General features: G+C 42.5%; 1 protein-coding gene across 3 annotated transcripts in view; it reads right to left on the minus strand.

Moving 5' to 3' along the window:
* The window catches only part of LOC138451524 (uncharacterized), an 852,161-nt gene that overhangs the window by 533,199 nt on the left and 297,639 nt on the right, over positions 1–21,323 (minus strand). The window lies entirely within an intron of this gene.

The raw sequence follows: 21,323 nt of genomic DNA on the forward strand, positions 1-21,323 counted from the left end.
GAGTGTCCCTGGCTTTTGGGTGAGTAGAATAACCAATGCAGGAGCTGTGTGTGGTGGGGGGGGACTATAGACACTCACCAGAGTTCACCCAGCTTATCGCTGCAATAGGTACATGCCAGTTTGCCATGTCATTGGAAACTATACACTGGCTAATGGAAATACCCCTAACCATGGAGTGGCACACCATGCAATGACATATGAAAGGGAGTATCGTCACCAGTGATAAAGTAGTTGGTGCTCCGATGTGCTCAATGGCTATTTCTCCCACTCTGTGCAGTAGTTTCTTCACTCCTGTGCGCTGCGGGTGCTTGACACTGATTTTGTCAGAATCTTACAAGACATAAGGCACCTGGTACATAGGAACACACCATTGTGTACATTGAAAAGAATGAGATATGTAGTTGCCTAGCGGGCCATTATGAATGCAAACATTGAGCATGGAATGTGTTAGCCAAGGGTGAAATATTGAACAGTTGATCGAAGACTATTTTGCAGAATGCATAATAAAATCTGTGGCCTGTAGTATGTTGTGTGCTAATATTATACAGGGACTGTGTATATGCTATCATTACCAACACGAAATTCCCACCACAAACATCCTATCACCCTTCTGTCACTCCCATACAGGTGATGTCAGATACCCCCTCACGCCATGGCTCATGACACCCGTCAGACGACCTGAACAGGCATGAAGAGGCCTACAACCGAGTACACATACGGACATGGGACATGATAGAGCAGACCTTTGGACTGCTGAAGGACAGGTTCCGCTGCCTCAGTAGATCTGACAGGGCATTGCTGTACAGCCCCGTAAAAGTTGGCAAAATTGTGCTGGCATGTGCCATGCTGCACAATATGTGTATACGCAGGAACATTCCACTGCCCCCAGACATGGACCCAGCAGATGAGGAGGAAGAGGATGAGGACGATGATGATGGGATGTGTGTGCAACCAGGGCGGGGAGCCATGGATGGACAACATACACGGGGAGCACTTATTAACAATTATTTCGGAACAAACATCACATGCACATGGAGCACATCAACACACATATCATTTGTAACACTTAGATTAAATGGTTACTACACACCCCGAAGAAGATTGTCCACTCATAATTCAGATTTATAATCCAGTGTATTATGAAAAATATAATTGAAACAAATGCAACAACAATACACACCCAAACATACCCACCCACCCCCCAGGCCTCAACTACCTATCCCCACTATGTACCACCCACCTCCCAAACCTAGCCACCCACCTCCCAGGCCCCAACTACCTATCCCCACTATGTACCCCCCCACCTCCCAAACGTACCTACCCACCTCCCATGCCCCAACTACCTATCCCTACTATGTATGCCCCCACCTCCCAAACGTACCTACCCACCTCCCATGCCCCAACTACCTATCCCTACTATGTATGCCCCCACCACCCAAACGTACCTACCCACCTCCCATGCCCCAACTACCTATCCCTACTATGTATGCCCCCACCTCCCAAACGTACCCACCCACCTCCTAGGCCCCAACTACCTATCCCGACAATCCCCCCCCCCCACCTCCCAAACATGGTCTCTATCCTTAATGGGTAGTCTTGAACATGCAGTAAACTCTTCTCCTGGGTATTATGTCAAGGCTCTCTTGACAAAAGATTCCAACCCCTATCTAGAGAAATATAAAAGACAAGTTGACTGGATGAGGGAGGAATTAGATCTGTCTGGGTCTGGATTACTACTGAAGAGGAAGATCATCAATTGGGATGGAATAATGGACTCTCAGGATTTAAGTAAATTAAGGCTATACGTGGGTAAGGAGTCATTCTTTTTAATGATAAAGATCTCTAGGAGATACTTAGCGATGTTTCCTTCTGCAAAGCTCTGGAACTGGTACCTCAGGTTTCAACTTCAAAGTCTCCCTATTTGGAGTTCCAGGGCCCAAAGCTTAAAATATCAAAGTTTTTGATAACCTGCAGAATGTGTGACACAGGTGCAGCGAAACTACCTTTCATCTAGTTATGTGTTGTCCGTTCTTTTTTTTGCTTCTGAGAGAGACAAATATTAGCAGTTTTGTACATTCTACAGTGCAGATCTTAAGTCAAGATATTTGGTCTAGATTGATGACTACTCCACAGACCTCTCTCATCATTGCTTTGATCAGAATGCTTATTACTATTTGTACACAATTGGTAGAGGTTTCATATCAAGATATTAGAGATCTTGCATTGGTTGATGAGATTTAGCTGTGATTTGGGCCTTTCAGGTTTGTCTGGACAGGGTGGGGGGTAGGGGGGTAAACCCGCTAATGATGTTAGTAATAATGATGTTAGCACTATAAAAGTAATTGTGAAGGTTGTGCGTGTTGGGATTGTGGGGGTATGTATGTATGTTTTTATTTCATGTAGTCTGTAGATTGCATTCCTGTATATGTGTACATAGAATGTTCTTTCCTTTTCTTTCTTTCTTGTTTAGTAAGGGTTGTTTTTTTCCATCGTCTCATATTTGTATTTATTTATGTACAGTATTAAAAATACTTTTGTATTGAGAAACACTTATTATAATAAAAAATATAAGAAATACTACAGGGGTGATATAAGGACAAGTCAGCAGTCTCTCTTCGCTTCTACCAGTGGCTGAGTTGACCTGAACTCTGTGTCACCCCTTGCTGGTGGTTAGTCCCTAATAAATGTGCTATCTTTGATGACCCTTGTTCACCTGTGCTAGACCTGTATCCCTGGCCCTTGTTATTATAATCACCTATTGCCTTACCATTTTAACAAGGGAAATGGAATCACCCCTTAAATATAAGTTGAAATTAGAAGAGACAGTGTTATCCCCAGAGACACCAAAGATTCTTCCTTGATTTGGAGGGCCTTGATCTTTAAGTGTTCTTTGTCCAACTATTCTTTTAATAAATCACTAACCAATCTCAGAATTGAGAGCTGGTTATCCCAAAAACCACAACATTTTAGGCACCTAATATCACTTGATCCAAGATGGCCCAAATAATCCTCCTTAACAAGGACATGCTTGGGGGAAGGAGTAGTTAGAGGAGGAATTACGGATATTACAGGCATTAAAGGCCTTACTGGGAACTTAGCATGTATCAAAAGCTGAAATCTAGGCTCACGTTGGGGCTATATAAGATTTTCACTTTAAAGACCATTTCCAGTCTCAGCACTGACACCTCCAATACAAAAGCATCCTGCCACATTGCGAGGTTGGAGGTTCGCAATATCATGTGTAGGGACTTCCAAATGATGTGAACATGTGTCTCTGGTTAGCAAATAATGTAGCCCATAATCTGGATGTCACTTGGTAGCTCTATAACGATATCGGACAAGAGTTCAGTTTCCATTCAAATAACCACTGTTTGCCTAATGCAAATCTCTAATAATAGAAGTCTCATGCTACATACTGCAACTTAAACTCCAAGAGGGTCTCAACTACTACATTACTTGTGTAGGGTGTATTGTTAGCCTCAGCAATCATTTCTGGAAAAGTGGAGTTTTTGGGTGCCCCTCCCCTGAAGTACCTCCAGTCAATATTGTATTTGCACTTGTGTTGCAGTGTACCAATGCCTTCACTGATTTTGCTTAACGTATGCATCACAGTAGGCCTCCTTTTTCTCTTCCACATTGAAGCATTTGGAAGACACGTTCATTGATCCTATATCGGTAAATGGTGGGTACCATCTTGTTTGGGGATTGTGACTGCATCGTCTTCACCCTATAAATTGCCCCCAACCAATGATATAAAAGAGGAGGTGTTAGTTACTATGCCATCTGTGCCTGCTATGAATTAGGTTCTGGATTTGGAAATGTCTACTAAGGACATATACTAAGAGAAAAGACTGAGATCCATCTTAGGCGAGAGTACCAATGAAGGTACCCCCGAAATGTGAGGAGTTATAATGGACTGTGACGAATCTGGACAATTCGTTCCATCTCCCAAGAGGGGAGCCACCCCCTTTGAGGTTAAGGAGGGGAGCCTGCTAAGTAAGACCCTCCCTAGGGGTCTGGGCAGGCGGGACCTCAATGGAAGTGTCTCCCATCTTGGGGACAATGATTCTCATTCGGAGCAGGAACTCCCAGTCCATAACACAAATTCTGCCTATATGGGTGTTGGAAAGACTTTGGTATCTCCCATTATGACTATAGCAAACAAGGACCCTTCTTTCACTCCTTTGGCTTTAGGTAATGCTGAATGTCGTCTGAATGCAATAAACAAAGAAGAGGGACACAATTATGTTGTTTCTGATGCTGTGCATAAGATTAGAGCAGACTGTGAGTTGGAACGAGACTCCTATGGACAGAGGAGAGACAGCCCTATGCAGAGCAGAGTCTCTGTAGAGTGGTTGACCTGGCGGGCCAGAGTTAGACCAGGACACAGTACCAGCTGAGGCGTGGAGGACCACTAGCTGGTGGCTGAAGGGTGGTCGTGCTGACCGAGCGAGAGGCTCCAATAAGGAGAAAGACAGAGATGGAAACAGAACCATATTAACTGGTGGCACGACCACGGGAGAAGAGTGGTGGGCCTGGTTCCCAGCCACCGACGATAAGACAAGAGGAAAGAAGGGAGCCTGGGTCGTCAAGCTCTGCACGGCACAAGCATTTGCCACAGAGATGAGCACCAACAGGGAAGCAAGCTCTACAAAATCAAAAACACCACTGAGGGCTATGAACTGTGTTTTCCAAGTATCGCAAAACCGGCGAGGTTATGGAGACCAGATAATCTGGAACAGAGAGAACCACAGCTGGGACAGATGACAAAAGTACGAGAGCTTGAGAGAAAAGAATGGAAAAATGCCCTTTGTAAAACAGAGTCAAAGAGATACGAACACTTTACACTGAGGCTGGAAAAACAGACAAAGATACAAGAGCTTGAGAGAATGGAACAGGCCCACGCCCTATGTAACACGGAGTGAGAGAGATAGACACACTTTATACAAAGTCTGGAAAAGCAGACACAAGGTACAGAGCTTTAGAGCATGTGACAGACACAGCCCCTATGTAAACAGAGCAAAAGAGAAGTGAACACTTCATACTAAGTCTGAAAAAGCCAACAAAAGTTCAAGAGTTGGAGGGAACTGAATGGGCACATGACCTATGTAAAACAGATTGAAAGGAGTATGGACAGTTTGCAACAAGCCAACTGGGTTACGGGAACCTGGGACTTCTGAGCTGGCAGGCACCCTACATCTATTGAGTTGTTTGAGAGTCAATACACCTACCAAGGAGTCACAGGACTTTGGGGCGTCTGAGTGTCACGAAGGTTGGACATAGACAATTGTGTTAAAGGTGATTGTGGAGGGATTTGAACACTTGTCATAAATCTGATAAAAGTGATCTGAGGAGGTCCCTTTTTTCTCAAGGGAGAAGATAAAACAGTACAAATGATATTTGTTTTTTTACTCAAAGAATCTACAAGAAACTGTGAACTTTGTAATTATATTTTGAGACTAAAATTATTAATCTAATTATTGGGCCAGGCAGAAGTCAACGACAGAGGACATTGCTAGGGCCTCCGTCTTTATGTTACATTTTCTTAATTGTTAGGGCCAATTAGTTGTTGGGATTCAGACTCAAGAATATCTTCTTTTGGGACTTGATGAGCGCCATTACTTTTAGTTTGTTGGGTTGGGAGATTTCCTCATAGTGGTAGGGCCGGATAGGCATTTGGTTTCATTTTGAATAAGCACCCTTGAACCATGACACATTGTACATCTTTCTCCTGGTTCACCACAGGACCTATTAAGTAATCCTGCACTAAGTCCGAAGAATGGAATGAAATGTAAATGGCGGGTATGTGGATTACTTTTTATTAGGCTCAGCGACAAGAAAGGGAAAAGGGGGCAGGTGAAAGTTCAGCTGGTTAGGATCACCAAGTGCACCAAGTCCACCTGCTAAGAACACTAGCCAGTGCCCTCACATGTGATGCCTACTAATAGCAGTCTTGACCACCAGCCAGGCACCCGATGGCCTTTTCCCCAATCACAGGCCACAGAACACTAGGCTACAGTACAGTGCACCATCATGATGAAAGAAAATGAGAAAATGTATAGCAGACTGCTTTCTAGGAGGGGAAAATGTACATATATAAAAATAAGTAGTGCAAAGCCACATCAAAGAAAGGTTCCAAATATGTTTAGCATTTGATGCTTTCAGTGCATTGTTATCACATTATTATCACATTTAGATACTCTCACGTGCACTACCATAATCGTTGCTGGTGCCATGTTCCAGTACAAAACCTGCCATCACGTCCCAGCCCTTGATACCATCACTCAGAAAGCTATTCAATTGACCAATAACTCTGAAATCAGCATTAAGTTGTCACAATGACTCCCAACTTGTATCTCCAGCACTACAATACACAGAATGCTATGTGCTACGTTGCATGTACTACAGGTGGCCAAGTGTGACTTGTGACTCAAGCCACACTGTCTGCTCGTGAGTGGTCCCCTCTGATTTCTTTGCATCTCTAATCCTCCCCCTGGTACCAAAAGATTGCTGAGCAAGTGCTGTCATGAATCCAGGGAATTTGTCCCCTCTCCCCAAGGGGGAGTCACCCCCTTTGGCACTTGGTAGGTGAGCCCACTAAGATTAACACCTCCTAAGGGACATGGGATTCCACTGAGGATGACCTCCCCTTAGAGGACAGGCAATCCCTAGGAAGGGAGATGTCTCCAGAATACGTTTGTTGGTTAAATAGGAATTTACATATATAATGAGGTACCACCATGTATCAATGGCTGGTGTGATTTCTGACCCTACTCAGGCACAGTCCTTCATCCAGTCCACAGAACAAGATATAAACGCACCTTCTCGCTGCCGAGGAACGGGAAAGCCCACCCGCATTGACAGAAGGGAAGCAAGAGGCTCGCAGAGACACATGAGAGAATGCTCCTCTTGGGAGGTGTTAGGTTATGTTATGCTATGTTAAGTTTATTTATAGAGCACAGGCTTACACAAACAAGGCATCTTGTTCGAACTTAATTCAAAGTTATCTATTTCTTCTGGTACCAAACAGGATAGTATCATGGCATTGCTGGCAGAAGAATATTCCTTCCACTCCTTTAAGAAATGTACATGGTACCAAACCGTTCAGGCCTGGATGGCCCAGCATGGCCTTTGGTTAAATGTTTAAAAAGCAGAGTTACTCCTCACAGGCTCACAAAACGGCCTAAACAAACTCTGTGACTTCTTAAAATACTTTGTTATCGATGAGATTATGATCAATGTCTCCAAGGAAGTAAAAACCCTGGTTGTTTACCTTGACTCAGCATTCACTTTAACCAGACAAGTCAATAGCATGGCCTCGGTGGCAGCTTACACTTCAAAACTCATCAATGCCTGTAGACTTTTCCTGTCATCTGATATCTGCATTATGCGTGGTAGAGCTCTCATCTTATCCAAAATAGACTACTGTAACGCCCTCTATGCAGACTCCAATAACTGCAATATCCCAAAACTTCAGGTGATCCAAACAATGCCCTAATAGCAGCCCTCAACATCCCCACAAAAAAACGCATCACCATGGCCAGACAGAATGCCCACTGGTAGCCAATCCATGAACGAATCTTGTTCAAAACCCTCTCCTTGACACACAAATGTCTGTCCAACTCACCCCCTAAGTACTTATCCAACAAATTCACTAAAAACCAATCCAATACACCCACTTGCTCAGCCCACTTGCACCTACTCACCATACCCAAATTCAAATGACAGAAAGCAGGGGGGTGTAGCTTTTCTGTGGTATCTGCCAAACACTGGAACGCTCTTCCATCACCACTAAGAGCTGAATCCTCCTATTGGAACATTCCGCAAAGGTTTATAGTGATATTTTCGAAAGGATTATTTTCGAATGCCATTTTCTCAACACAAATGTGGCCACATTTTTTTTTTAATGTTTTTTTTAAATTTTATTTTTGAAATGGGCAGGGGCGGTTCCCCCCAAACCCCTGTTTATTTTGATTTTCACTTTTTGTTTTACTAACAAAACCAAAAAAATATATATAAAATAAAAAAAAGAAAAACATTTGAAAATTCTTTTTCGCCATTTTGTTTTCGACAAAAAGCCATTTGGAAAATCTTTTTTCTAAAAATTTACCAGATACCTTCCGCAAATGCTTGAAAACCTGGCTATTCACTCAAGAGCTGCTAAAGTAGTTCCCTCTCACAATCCACCTGAAATATCCAATATGACTAATACTGTTAACCATATGCATTACTTTGCACCCTCAACAGAATTCTAAATGATATATATCACTGAGAATCACTACACATGTATGTATCACTGAGAAGCACTACACATGTATGTATATTCTTTATACTATACTGTCAAAATAAATAAATAGATGGGTCTTTTGTTTTCTGTCAGGTTGTGCTACCTTATAAGTACATGTTCATGTTTGTTCCAATATTTCATATGGCGCATGCCACTTAGAGACACATTTGTTTTCCAAGGTAGGCAAGAGGACCAATACTTTTCATCCTACGGAAAAAGATCTTAGATTTACTTTTTTGTCATAGGTGGACTTTTGTTGTGCTTTGGAGTTTTTCCATATGAGTATAGACTAGATGCCGAACGAGTTTCATATGCTCTTGCAATCTGGTAGCGAAAGGTGAATGGGTCTCTTCTCTTTCTTCCCAAGTCTCCAAGAGCAGGTCCAGGACCTGGTTCTCTAGGTTCTCTACCATAAAGTAGTTCAAAAGGAGAGAATCCAGTGGATTCCTGAGGGGTTTTTCATACTGAAAATAGTGCACTAGGGATCATACAGTGCCAGTCCTTCCCGTCCTTATCTACCAACTTTCTCAGGATCATTGTGAGTGTTTTGTTGAATCTTTCTCCCAATCCGTCTATTTGGGGATGGTAAACTGAAGTTCTTATGGAGCAGCTCCTTGACTTCACCCATGAGCTTGCTCATGAAATTGAATCCTTGATCCGTCAGGATTTCCTTGGGAAAAGCAACTCTGGAAAAATATGGTAATAGGTGTTTTAAAATCTGCTGGGTTGTATTGTTCCGCATATGGAATGCCTCGGGGTATCTGGTCTTGTTATCGACAATCACGAGGACATATTTGTTACCCAGTCTAGAGGTTTCCAAAGGTCCAATGATATCCATCCCAATAATTGATAAAGGGACTTCTATTATTGGTAAAGGATTCAGAGGGGCAGGCAAGGGAATGTGAGTACTGGATTTCTGACATATTTCACATGTCTGAATAATGTTTTTATATCAGCATGGATACCTGGCTAGTAGAGCTTCCCACTGATATATGCATGGGTCTTAGATTGTCCTAAGTGTCCCCATGTCAGATGAGAATGTGCAATCTCCAGTACGATCTTCCGGTGGGTTTTGGGGATTACTAATTGAGCTTTAATTAGGCCTTCTGAGGATGTTTCCTTTCTATACAGTAATCCTTTTTACGAAGAGAAAAGGACTTCCCTTCTCTACTCCCTTCGCTTTGGGAATTGCTTGTAAAAAAAGCATCAGTGAGGGCTGGATCATTTTGCTGGGCGAAGGCTAGGTCAGGAAAGATGGTAAGTTCTTCTTCCCTTTTTTCTTCAGTCATAGATCGTTCATCAGCTTCCCCAAAGCCTAAGGTACCTCTCTCAGTATCTTCTTGTTCACTATCTCTAAAACAATGAAATAGAGCCCTTTCAAGAATTCACTGTGCAATTTTGTCCCCACGATGTACTTCAAATGGAATTTCACCATAGTTCTGTAAGAGAACCTTTATGTCCAGACCGAACTTCCAGGCCAGGCCAGATTTTGGGGCCAATCTTATATAACACCCAGGAGTGGGTATCAAAACTAAGTCTGTGGGAATCATTCCTCTTTTCCCGGAGGGATAGTAGCTTCTATGCTGCTACAGATATCAAAGCCTATTGATTCTTTCGTGGCAACAGAACGGTCTGAGGCCATATGACTAAGCTTCTGGAATTTTAGGATTCCCCAATTTGTTTAAATTGAGTAATATCCCACTCCTTAGACCACATGTAAGGAAGGCATGGAATCAACAGTAAGACAGACACAAGTGACCACAGTTCAAGCGTGTTTATTTAACTTCAAAAAGGGTTTGAAAAATGCCTATGTAATCCTAAATCTACAGAAGGGAGCATGCTATGACCATCAAATAATAATAACATGTTGTCTTGTCAAAGTAAAAGGGCCTATACTAATAAACCTATTGTCAATCCTTACCTCTAAATACAAATAGTGTGGGAAATAATGTTATGAAAACAAAAAAGAAAGAAGTGCTCGTAAAATGATACATCAGAATGTCAGAATGTTAAGGCCATTGTCCTCCCTTCCCCACGTTTTCAGCACAGGTTAAGGCGTATCAATCGAGTTTAGCACAGTCTCTGGCTTCTCTAGCATGGGGATACAATTCAATCATTTGCATCAGGGCCTTCTGTGCCCAAGTCTCTTTGCCTTTGAAAGCATCTCCATTCAGAGGGCCTGATGCGACAAATAACGATAAGTTCTATTCCTCTTTCAGATTTTCACAAGTACTCAATTTCTTAGGTGATTCACTATTCAGCCGGGATACCCCCTCAGCCGGGCTCAGTTCCTTTTAGTTTTACAAAGGTAGCGGGCGCCCCTCTCTCGCAAGAACAGACATGATAACCTGTTCAGTGGTTATTAACCACTTGAGAGTTCGCAGCCACTGCTTTTACTCACTGTTCCTTTCACAGATGGGAAATATCCATTTGCATATCAGTCTTTGTCAGGACAATGTTCTTCACCTAGGATCCCCCTCATCTGGGCTCAGATCCTCTTTCATAATGTTCGTACAATATTCTTTCACGGATGACTCACTGTTCACCCCGGATCTCCCTCAGCCAAGCTCACATCTCTTTTAGCACAATTAGTCTCCCTCTGCCGGATACAGACCAATTTCAATTTCACATGTAACTATAAACACAAACTTGCTTTAACAAAAACGTTTAGCTGATCTCCCTCTGCCGGGGTTGGACCAACTTCTTTTACTTTCTTTATATTGTTACTATCAAAGACTTTCAAATGTGCCTGGGGTTTTCCTTGACTCGTTGCAGGACCACTTCGATTTCACTATTCCTTTCCTTGTAACATTTGCCACCTTTCAGTTGGATACCTAACAGAGACTTTCGAATGAGCACCCACCTGGTCCCGGGCCACTCTGCCTACGGAATCATTTCTAGGCTTCAAAGTTCAATCACTCATCTATTGTTTAATTATGTTTGCGTCAATTGACACATATGCTTCATACACTGTTCTCTTCAGTTTTCACTATTCAATGTAGCCGCTTGCAACCTTGGCTTCAACACTGTATGGTTTGGTTATCAGTCTCCCCAACTCACCAGCTGTGCTGACTTCACTGGCGCTGCTTTGTTGCAAGAGCCAAGAACATTACCACAGCGTCAAACTATTCTCCCCGCCTTGACTATCGACCAAGGAGAGCCCCGGGTACCTCTGACACACAATGCAGGATTGTACAGCCTTAATTCCGTGTCATATGTTTCCTATTCTCAAAGGTTCATGAAAGTAATGGTCTTTCGTTGAAAAGGTCAAGGGCACTTCCCTCCTTGCAACTCTCTTTGGTCTTGCCGTCTTTCACCTTGTATTAAACTGCCATCTTGGAACTACTGCTTCCTTGTGTGCTTTTCCAAACTCAGAGTGTGTGTTGGTGCTTCGCCTTTTATCCATGTGGGGAAGTGTGATGGAAGTCAGGTGTGTGTAATGTAATTGCCTGATCCTGCCTGACCATTGTATTGTGACATGTCAGGTATACGGCTTGGTTTTAGTCCATTTTCTCTCACAGTGAGCTGTCCGTGAAAAGTGTTTGTGTTGGAAAGTTGGCAGGGGCTGAGTTCCTAAGTATCGTACCTGGTAGGATGGGGTACAGGTGCTACAGGGAAGGGGATACCATGTCTCGCCATCCAGTGTACCACTTCTACTCCCCGAAGACCCCTCACCCAGGTGATCCTCCCCCACTGGTCCACCTCCAGAAACTGGATCCAAAAGGGATGGCCGTGTCCTGGCCACATAGTTGACAGATCCCTGGGTACCAGTGGGGTGAGACACATTCAGGTTTCTCAAAGGTAGTACCCAATTAGTCCCAACAAGGCCCTTAGGTCTTTCTTTCTTTTTGGAGGGTGTGTTTCCAGGGCGGCACTCACCTTCTCCTGTTGTGGCCGGACTGTTTTATTAACCACAAAAAACCCAAATATTTTATAGACAATTGGGCTAACCTGTACTTTCTGGGATTAGCGGTTAACCTTGCTTTTCTCAATACTCTCATGTTGGTATAGAGATGGTACAGATGGTCTTCCCATGTCTTGCTGTTTATTACGATGTCATCTATATAGGGTCCACAAAATTCCGAGTATGGTAGTTAAATGTTATCCAAGAGTCTCTGGAATGTTGTAGGAGCAGCCTGTAACCAATAGGTAGAACTGTGAATTGAAACAACCCTATGGGAGTGGTGAAGGCAGATTTTTCTTTATCAGGTCAATGTAAAGGAATTTGCCAATCTCCCTTGTTGAGATTGAATGTAGAAAGTGTAGAAGTGCAGCCGAATGCCTCTGAAGGAAGTCCCGCCCCTCTACTTCTGGTATGTTGGAAGCCTGAGATTGTGCCATCCTTGAGACCAGTATGTGCCAATTCCGCAGCACATGTGGTCGAAAGAAGATACCCTTTGAGAAAGCTGTACCAAATGCATTCCCGAAGAGGTGACAATCTGAGGGAGGAACTCCCCGAAGGAATTTGAGAAAGACCAAAAGAAGAGCTGGTGACATCTCAAGAGATGAGCGTGACACACTAAGAAGACTGGCTGAAGAAAATGCATGGCCTTATGGAATCTGATGACGAAGTAAAGAGTAAACTTTCATACACAAAAAGGAGCTTGCAGGTGTGCGAAGTGCTGCAGAAAATCAACCGTTCAATAATTGTACAGATACTGAAACACAAATAGACTAAGTGATCTTAGAAGCTGGCTATACGTAATAAATAGACTACAGACGGAGCCGCCTTTGTATAGAAACTGGACATCGGTGTCATGAATTTAGTAAGCCCAGACCCATGAAGAGGAAAGGCTGTGAGCTGTGTTGCAGCAAGAATTAGCTGAGATCGTGGACATGAGTGACAAGGCTGTCTGGCTTGGTACCAAAGCTGAAGGCAACCAAGACTTGTTATCTATTCTCAAGGCAGTAGAACGTGAGAATCTGAATAATCCCTTGTTAAGGTGCAAAGAAAGAACACCAAGTGTGCCAAGTGTTATTCATTTAAGACATTCAAATGCTGCAAATTGGTCCGAATCATAGTTTCCTGTCACGTGAACCAAGGATGAAAATAGAGTTGGACATTGAGTTCCAGAACTACGATAGTGTATGCTCCCACTCCCTTATATTCCCAGAGACAAGATTACACTGCAAGGCCAAGTTCAAAGACAATCTTTATGGCAGAAGGCTTGAGTGACGAGCGACGTTGGGCTAATTGGGTGGGGAGGTAAAGTCATGTCCACCTCTTAGCACCTGGGTATGAGCTTACGTGCTACTAAATGAGCAGAATGTTCTAGACATGGCTCAAGGGTGTCAACCAATTGTAGAGGGCCATATAACAAAGAGCCTTATAATTTGAGAGCCAATTATATCCTTCTACTTAATAAGTGTTGAAGATGACGTGCGGTAGAAGTGGGCACAAGTTGTCCACCTGACAGTAAATGTCCAATCACAACCTCAACCCTTATAGAAAGTATACTTAGATGTTCCCTTTGAACGAATCACAACCCATCATAAGTTTTTCTTATTTGCCACGTAATATGAGGTCACTTATGATGGATTTTTAGTATGTAACAGTGTTTTTATTTGAAATGCATTGAGAGACTCGAGCGAACGTCCGTTGATGTCCATTGTAACTCCCTGTTTTCGATAACTGATTTAAAAACAGACAAACTTCGCCTTCTTCCTGAGTTGGTTTGATTATTTGGTGTCAGAGTTATTCTGCATCCCATCCACTGCATGCATGCTATCAAAAGGGTTTTAAGCTCACGTGGTAGCACTGAAAATGGTTTAAAAGATCCAAATGAGTTCTGCCCCAGTCTTTCAGACGATCGAGTATCCACTGACACTAACCAGGAAGATCGCAGGGTTTCCTGTGAAAGGGGCCGAATAGAAATAATCTTGCCAGAAGAACTGAGACGGTGGGCAAGACCCCTTTGACAAAATCCCTTCCCGGTCTCCACTGGTGCTCATGCGGACGGAAGGCAAAGTGGTCGGTTGGAGGAGGAGTCGATACCGAAGGCTATGAGTCGATTAATCAATGAATGGTGAGTAGACTAAGGGGAATGACAAACTAAGGCGATGGGTTATGATAATTTTGAGTAACAGGAAATATTGTCTGAAGAGAATAGCACCTAGAGTCCTGGCTCAAGGAAGTTTTCAGAAGGAGACATCTCACATCCCAACGGGGCTAGAGCAGAAAAATATAACGCACAAACAGGTTTGTGTAAGGTGATGTCTCAAACCCTTTACAATGTATAATAAAAGGCGAGGGGAAAAAAGTGTGATCACAGTGTTTATTAAATGTGTAAAGTCGACTAGTTTGTTTGTTTGTTTTGTTGAGTAGAAATATCGAAGAGCGATATAAATTGTGAAATAATTGAAAATAGTCAAGGAGCTATAGTAACTGCCTAGCGAAGTGGTTGGTACCAATCCAGAGGTAGAGATAGCTAATCGAGAAATTAGAGGCTTGAGCAGCGATTGATGGTGCATCCTCATATTTGTTGTTTTAAAAGGCATTGAAAAATTGGTAATTTAAGTACAATATAATGTTTGTTTTGTAATCTGTTAAGTATTGACAGTCAATTGAGACTTTTCAACATGGGAGATACTCCTCTTATGCACTTATGTAAAACACTGCCAAAGCACATGCCCAAGCTCAAACAGTATTGTGCGGGAATGGGTAAAAGGCATGGCAGATTAAATGTTCATGCCATGGCCACAAGGGGATCACTGTCAAAAGCGTTATTGCAGCACATGACCATACATAACCACATACTTGCATGCTGCGTACACAGGGAAGAAGGTATAGAAAAGGTTAGCTATTTTAGAGCTCTGGAAAATGTACCAGGAAGAGAGAGAGGATCTGCCACCTGAGGAGTGGATGCTTAGTCAGCGGAAAGAGGAAGGTGTTGAGCCCTCAGCTCCCCTTACCTCACTTGAAGTAAAAGACGCCAGTATGTAAGAGATAGGGTTGTAGCCTTTAAAGGAGATAAAAGCAGCAACGGGTATAGTAATCCAATATTCGACCCTCCCACTTATAGAAGTGATGATAGTCCAGAGGAGAATAAGAGAATAGAAGAGATCTGTAAAACCATGAAAGACAAAGAAGAAAAGAGTGAGTGGTCGAATATATCGACAGAAATAGAAAAAGAAATTAAGAGATGGAAAGGAGAGAAGGATAAAGCTGACGAGATAGCGCTTGTGTAGAATGAATGCATGGATGGACAGATATTACTTAAAATCGATGGGAAGAGCATTGAGGAAGTTAGGCCAAGGGAAGATAAGGACGAGCAAGATAGACGGGACAGAGAATGAGAGAAAATATTGAAAGAAGATGAGCAGAAGAGAAAAGAAATGGGGGAACAAATGTATCAAGAAGAGCAGGAGAAAAAGGAAGAACGGGCAGAAGAGCAAAGAAAATATGACAGTAGGCAGAGAGCAATGGAAGAGAGGGATAGAAGGGACAGGAAGAGAGAAAAGGAGGGCGCAAAGAAATTAAGTGACAAAAGAATACAGAGACAAAGGGAAGAAGAGGAAATAATGGAAGGTGTAATGAGGGAAGAACAAAGGCAAGAAGAAGATAGAATTAGATTGGAGATGAGAAAGCAAAGAGAATTGAATGATGACATAAAACAAGGGAGAAGACAGCGGGGTCTCAATGCCAGTATTATTCTTAAATAACCAGTAAGGCTGAGCCCATTAATACGATGGGACAGAACAGAAGAGTTCCTTCCGATAAAGGAAATAACGTCAAGAGCATCTAGAGTGATAATGGAAGAAGACAACTTTGATACGGGAAGCATCGGAGAAAGGATCGATAAGGTTTACCAAGAATTAAAGGAAGGTAGTGATTACGGGAGTCGAGGAAGGAGGGATCAATCCTCAGCATTTCAATCACAAAGCAAAGAAGGAACCCTACTCAGTCACGAACATAGAGTATTGTCCTTATGTAGACTGAACCTGGAAAGGGCCGAAGGGGATGATAGTCGTACTAGTTGGGCACAAGAAATGTCAGATGAGGAAAGAGAGTCAGTCGTCGAGGGGGAGCATGTGCGCTCCTGAATGAAGCCTGGAAATGGACAAAGAAGTAAGATGGTTGGATTTGGAACAACCTAAGGATAGGACACCAGATCCCATACCATATCTATAGCTTCTCCAAGGATGATCGTATATTGAGAAGGGAGAATCACCGCCATATGTGAGCAGATTAAAGTCACTAGTGGCAAGGAGACAGACAGTAATGATTGTCCCTGCCATGGATAGAATAATTATGGGAGCCGACTGTGGGTTGGGGTTTACACAGTTTCTCTTATTTGAAAAAGGGGGGGGGGTAAGACCACAGTATATTCCACAGCCGCAGATGGATAAGGATCATTTAAGGTGTAAGCTCCCGAGTTTGACTTCGGGTGCGGGGAAATGCTTCTATGAGTTTGAAAAAATGAACGCAGGAAATATGTTGGCATTAAAGGTCTCTTGGCAGCCATTGTTGGGGAGAGAGCGATGACATACAGAGGAGAGCAGGGTATTCAAGAGTGACAGCACAAAACACAGTGCATGACGGAGCACCGTTTAATAATTCTAGCGAAGATGTTTGTTGGGCACTCAGGGTACAGTATCCCGATACATCAGACATGTGTGCAATTATGACACGTAAAATGAAGGAAGATGAAGACCTTATTGCTTACATTCAGGCCATTCAAGAGAAATGGGAGCTTGAAATTCGTGAGCCATGGGAAAAAAACGGTAGCATTATTTTTCCACATTGTATGTCAGGGGTTGCCTGAGCCACCAGAGACAAATGAAGAAACAAGTTGAAATGGAAGCAAACCCGTGGGCTGAGATACAGCTGATGATAGTGCATCACTGTCGGCTGTTACAAGAGAAAAATAGAAGGAAAATCGAGGAAGCCAAGTTAGTTTAGAGAACATTGTCAAAATATACCATAGAAGGAGCAGTATTGATGAGCGCAGAAGGATTGGGAACGCAGGAGACAATGGGTGCAACGCAGGAGAACAATCAGCAATGAGTGGATCAAGGTGGATATGGGTTTGTGTCAAGGGGCAGAAGTATGGTCTCTAGCAGAGGAGGAGGATTTCAAAATAATCAAGGTGGTTTTAGAATGCACAGAATGAGAATCAGAATACCCAGGGAGGATTTAAGCAAGGGAGACTTGTTAGACGAGCACCCCCAGTATGTTGGACTTGTGGAATGACAGGGCACATTGTGTGCATATGTGGGAGCCAAGGGTATGTACAGAATGGCCAATTCTCAAGAGGAGGGACAGCTTATCCTCTACCATATAGCACACAAACTAGTTAAGGGTTTGCCCAAGAGCACACTGTGTATTCGACACAAGCACCGAGAGTGCAGCAGGCACAGCAGCCAGAGCGGGTACAAATTAACCACAAGGGCAGTCACAACAAGCCCCTATGCAGATACAGCAGTATGCAAACACAGAACAAACGTTGACACCCAGAATAGGAGGCACCACTGTGGTAGGAGGGAATCCCTTCACAGGAATAGGGATATGCCTGTACCCACAATAGGACAGCTCAAAGGGTGCCTTGATGTGTTCAGTACTGTCTGTGACACCAGACCCCCAAGAGGAACCAAGGGTCGATGTGACAATAGGAGGTAAATCTTTTTCTTTTTTAGTAGACACTGGGACTACTCATTCTTGTATACGAGAGGGAAAATATCCAATGTCGGCAATTGTCATGAATGCTCAAGTGATCTCTGGAGCTACAAGTTGAGTTCCTTTTACTGATGAATTAGCAGTTTCTATAGGAGAGTGTGACATGTCTGTTCCATTGTTGTATTCACAACAGACACCCGTTTACATTTTGGGAAGGGATTTAATGACAAAACTAAACATGACGATTTCATTTGCTGATCAAGGGATAGTGTGTTCTACTCCAGGGATAGACTATTTAAACTTAGTCAAATTTATATTGGCATTTGCAGGACAAGTGACTCTGCAAGGTGTTCCAATAGATCCAGATGTTTTTCTGTATGGAGCGAGTATTCTACTGACATGGCTACCTTGCTTAGTGGGAAAGACTGTTAGGATACCTGACAAGTTCTTGTTCAGACCACAAGTACCCATGGACAAAGAGGGGGGACAGATGATCACTATAGAATTAGAAGCAGCCATAGTAAGAAGGGAAATGGCAATGATCGAAAGAATAGACAAAGAGGGCATACCATGGAGAACAGTAATAGCTTTGGAAGAAAGGTATCGATTGACTGACATTACTGATGACGGCATGTCTAGGGAAGACCAAACAGATGATGAAGTGGTGTTCTTTATGAGCATCACATGTTGGATAAGAATAGAACATGCTTAAAGAACTGTTTTCATTTACTTTGAAGAACAATGTGTTTTTGTTTAATGAGGTCTACTATAAACAACTCATTGGCATTGTGATGGGAGCTAGCTTTGCTCCCGCTCTGGCCAATGTATTTATGCATCACGTTGAACAGCAATATGTGTTTGCCAACTGTGTTTCATCCACACGTCTACCTATGGAAATGATACATAGACGACGTGATCATGGTCTGGCCAGGCACGCCGGAATCCTTGTACTCATTTGTTACTTTCCGTAATGTGAGTGACTGGGGGCTTCAATTTTCATCTACAATGAGTGACAACTATGTGGAGATCCTTGATTTACAGATCCATCTCACACCCAATGGGTTTGAGACCAGAACTTTCAGAAAAAGTACTTCCATTTATGCTGTTCTCCATGCCAGTAGTTGCCACAAGCAAGCGGTTATATCCAACATGCCGAAAGGGGAATACATACGTGCCTGAAGGAATTGTAGTTTGAATCAAGATTTTTTGGCTGAATGTATTTTTATTAGTCACAGATTTGCATCAAGGGGCTATCCTAAAAAGACATTAGAGAAGGCTACACAACAAGTCTGCAAAATGGAGCAAGTTGATCTGCTTACTCCCAAAATCAGTAGCAACAAGAGTACATCTAACAAACTGAGATGTATAACGAGATACAATTCTGACAGTCATACATTTCATGAGGTGCTCAAGATACATTGGTACTTGCTTCATTTGGATAAGGATTTGGTCCAATACATTGACACTATGCCTAGTATCACATTTGGCAAAGCTAGGACACTTAGAAATATTTTGTGTCCCTCCTTAATGCGTAAAGACATAAAGGATGAAAATCAGCTTAACAGGTTACAAAATAAAGGGTTTCACAAATGTGGCCATTATGTGATGTGTCCGCGTGCTTTGGAAACCTCGACCGTGAATTTTGACAGTTTGGGCACATATGATCTTGAATCATTTATCAATTGCAATTCTAAATACATGGTGTACTGTATTATTTGTGTATGCGGTTCATATTACATTGGTAGCACCATTCGACATTTGAGAAATTGGATTCATGAACATCTGTACACCATCGGAAACCAACAAGCAAAGTACCCATTGGCCATTCACTGGCAACATTTCCACCAAATGGATGACAAAAAAGACATCCATTTTGTAGGTATGGCCAAGGTTATTTTGTCCCAAAGAGGGGGCAACCGTCAATTACTTCTGTGACAACTTGAGGCTAGACTAATTTGTCGGTACCGTACAGTGTACACAGGGTTAAATACTGACCATGAACTATCTGTGTCCGCGATGAGTTGCCGTTCTTTGATTTTTCATAACTTAATATCGTGCCCAATAGTATATGCCTCTTTTAGCAGGATGATGCTGTTGTTCAGCACAATAATAGCTTACCTGCGCCTTTTATTTTTCTCATTTGAGCGCAATTTTCCTGACAGAATGGAACGTTCTCGTATGCACACATTATTCGAAATGTAATCTTACAACAGAAGTAATTAGTCAACGCAACAGCGTCACTGAACAGGTAGGATTTCAGGCTTCCCACATCTGTTAATGGCAAATCAATATTTTATAACATGAGCTATGCTCACAAGTCTTTATTAAATGGTTATCTTTGACCCAACTTCGTGGAATTATAGTATTCTCACATTTATCCTTGCAGAATAAGTCTTGGACAATTACCCGCACCATATGTTTTTTTCAGAATCTTCTTAGGTGAGTGTAATTTTATATGACAATTTCTATCTTACTAGTTAATCATTTTAATGAACTACTTAGTACAATGCTGTTTTTTTTCTTATACTTTCAGGATGAATTCCACGAAACAGGAACATACAGTACTTTGAATTTATACAGGGTCGATCTGACACACCTGACTTTGTAGGTTCGTTGGGAATGCATGATATTAGCATCATCACTTATGTTCTTCATTTTTGTCTTGTGTTTTCCTTGGTCTCTCTCGTCCTGTGGATTTTCGATACAACAACCAAGTTACATTATATCCTTTGATAATTCAATCCTATTACCATTGTGTGTTATAATCCTGTTTCTGATTCGGCTAATGGGGTATCAACCTCTAATATGCCTTTTGGTTTTGTTCTGCTTTCTTACAACTGTCATTTGTACATGCTTTAAATGTTGCATAAGATTGTTCATTTTGATTTTTGCAATACCCTGTACATGCAATGCCCAGCCTTGAGAAAGAGCATGTGCTCAAAGCACGTATCGGCTGGTTCATAAGTTGTTTCGCCTTGACAAATTGCTTTATTTAAAAGCAATAATTAAGGGGCCATTGGTGCAGTGTGGTTGTTTCTCTGTAATTGAATTGTTTTGGTTTGCGGAACTGTAAGCAGAAGCTCCACATCTGACACAACCGCACGCAGCCTTGTGCCCCTCTAAATTTAGGCACACCTCACTGTAGTGACAAGCGCTGGGATTCCATTTCTTTTCTGCTTCTAGTTGTTCTGTGTTCTTTATGAGCATAACATGTTGGATAAGAATAGAAAAAAGAGAAAGCCCACAGCAAATGGCGATAATACAGCAGCGTCCCGTATACTTTCAGGAAGACTTGGAGAAGGTGCCAAGCGTCCTTTGGACCACAGCCTATATGACGTAGGTTTGTTGAAAGTAATATGGGAGGTCAAAATAAAGTTGAATCCAGGAGCAATTTTACCTCGAGTATAACAGTACCCCATG

Source organism: Ambystoma mexicanum, chromosome 1p (assembly GCF_040938575.1).
Source record: "Ambystoma mexicanum isolate Mex_15411 chromosome 1p, UKY_AmexF1_1, whole genome shotgun sequence".
NCBI lineage: Eukaryota > Metazoa > Chordata > Amphibia > Caudata > Ambystomatidae > Ambystoma > Ambystoma mexicanum.